The following is a 2,496-nucleotide window of genomic DNA, read 5'->3' on the forward strand; positions in this document are numbered from 1 at the left end:
ACAGACTGTATATTCTATTGCCCTACACCAACCCTACCCCTAAACCTACCCCTCACAGGAGACTTTGTGCTATTTCAGATTTTCAATACACTCCATTCTGTGTGATTTATAAGCGTTTTGAAAAGTGGGGACATGGGGTAATGTCCTGAAGTCACCTTCTCCTTGTAATACCTGTCATACCTTTGTCATTATACAAATTTATGTCCTCATTTGTCACAAAAACACACACACACACACACACACACACACACACACACACAAAAGCCATCCATTTACCTGTTGAATGGGACTGGCAGCAGTCAGAGAAAGGTCCTGAAGACTCCTAGGAGATCATCAGCATTGAGACTCCTCTCCTGTCCGTCTGTGAACAGACTACGCTCTGATCTCTGGCTCTTCTGCTCTATTTCTGTTCTCCGGAGCCCTCCTCCTCAGGTGTGGAGACTGATCCTGGAGGGGATTGCGCTCTGATGTCATCGGCCTGCCCTGATCTCATTAGGCTTGTGAGGAGTCACCTCTAAACAACACTGAAACACTGCCGCTGTCCCTCAATGCTGCACTGATGGAATTACTCTGTCAGCTATCATCAATGGCTTTTAGTAAGGATCTAAGCATGTGAACTTCTGCCTAGAGGCTCTTCTGCTCTATTTCTGTTCTCCGGAGCCCTCCTCCTCAGGTGTGGAGACTGATCCTGGAGGGGATTGCGCTCTGATGTCATCGGCCTGCCCTGATCTCATTAGGCTTGTGAGGAGTCACCTCTAAACAACACTGAAACACTGCCGCTGTCCCTCAATGCTGCACTGATGGAATTACTCTGTCAGCTATCATCAATGGCTTTTAGTAAGGATCTAAGCATGTGAACTTCTGCCTAGACAGAGCTCCGTGTGGTTTGTATATCTCTGAGCATTAGTTAAAGCAGTAAATATTCATTTCCAAAGTTAAATGTTCTGTGAGAGACACTGAAGAAGTCCTCAGACGGCCTGGAGCCAAACATGTCTTACTGTCCTGCCTCAATGCAATTAAACATCTACAGGTTTGTTTATGCAGGACATTGATTTTGGTTTTTAGGTTTTTCATCAATACAAACTCTGTTAATAGCCAGGCGTGATAAATACTGAAGCATGCAGTACCGTTTAACAGTCTGGGCTCAGTACAATTTTGCTGTTGTTGTGAAATTAATACTTTTATTCAGCAAGTACTCATGAAAATTATCAAAAGTTACAGGAAAGACGTTTAAAATTTTACAAAAGATTTCAAATAAATGCTGTTCTGTGAATCTTGAAAAATAACATGCATGAAAAATATTGTGCAGCACAACTGTGTTCAACATTGATAATAATCAGAAATGTTTCTAATAATCAGCATATTATACTGATTTCTGAAGATCATGTGACACTGAAGACTGGAGGAATGATGCTGAAAATACAGCTGCTCATCACAGGAATACATTACAGTTTAACAGATACTCACACAGAAAACAGCTGTTTTACATTATAATAATATCTCACTGTTTTTACTGAATTTTTGTTTATTTGGTGAGCAGAAGAGACTTCTTTAAAAAACCAACCCTAAGCTTTTGGGGGGGTGACTGAAGGCGGTGACTGTGTAGTTCTGACGTCAACTTTTGTCACAACGGTTCGTGAAAACTCACAGCTACTTTAAGCAGGCTGTGTGCATTTTACTGTGGACTGACTGTTTTGAAACTTATATGGTTGTTAAATAGCCCCTAGACCTCAGTTATCATGAAAAAAGCCAGGAAATTTCAATTTTGACAATATGGGAACTTTAAGGAGGAAGAAAAAAACATTTTTTTAAATCTAATTCAACAAAGAAACCAAATCTTGATAATTATTAAAAATGGTTATAAAAATCACCCTGGTTGATTTTGTTATATTGTTTATTAAAAACATGTCTCTTTTTAGCACATCAGAATACAGTACATAAAATAGGAGAGTCCTTTCAATATACAATAATATATGAATAATATAGAGCTATATGAATTTCATGCCATAGATATGAACTACACTAAAAGAAAATGGTGTAGGATTTACGTAGAAGGAATTTACACTCAGAAATTGCTAGTAAATTTCACAAAAAAATTGCAAGAACACACTGAAATTAATGTGAAATTTAAATAGTATCTTTTGCAATCATTGTTTTATTTAGTACTTTGAAAAAATCTCTCTTTTTTTAGTGCGACATGCCATTTTTGTGTGTTTGAAGTGTACTATCCCATTGAAATGGTGTTTAAAATCCGTCATGGAATAAAATAGTCTTGAGATCTCTCAGATGCTTGTGTTAAACTCAATGTGAAGTACGTTTGGCCGTCATGCACCGGCATCATGGCCCAAAAAACTGCTCAGCCCAGGATTAATGCTTAATAACTGCAATGCTTTCTTACATTCCCCAAAACTATTATCTGATGATTAAGAGTGTTTCAAGTCCACGTCTAAACAGCTATGTTGGATAGTTTTGGAGGAGAACACTGCCAGACCTCCA

General features: G+C 38.5%; 1 protein-coding gene across 2 annotated transcripts in view; it reads right to left on the minus strand.

Moving 5' to 3' along the window:
- Positions 1–408, minus strand: part of LOC107571763 (guanine nucleotide-binding protein G(I)/G(S)/G(O) subunit gamma-T2-like) — a 1,855-nt gene extending 1,447 nt beyond the window's left edge. For both annotated transcript variants that reach the window (XM_016258125.1, XM_016258124.1), the window contains exon 1: positions 277–408. The gene's annotated coding sequence lies outside the window, so the exon portion shown is untranslated. The remainder of the gene's footprint in view (positions 1–276) is intronic.
- Positions 409–2,496: the final 2,088 nt, after the last annotated feature.

This window comes from Sinocyclocheilus grahami, unplaced genomic scaffold (genome assembly GCF_001515645.1).
Source record: "Sinocyclocheilus grahami isolate Dianchi unplaced genomic scaffold, SAMN03320097.WGS_v1.1 scaffold1648.1, whole genome shotgun sequence".
Lineage (NCBI taxonomy): Eukaryota > Metazoa > Chordata > Actinopteri > Cypriniformes > Cyprinidae > Sinocyclocheilus > Sinocyclocheilus grahami.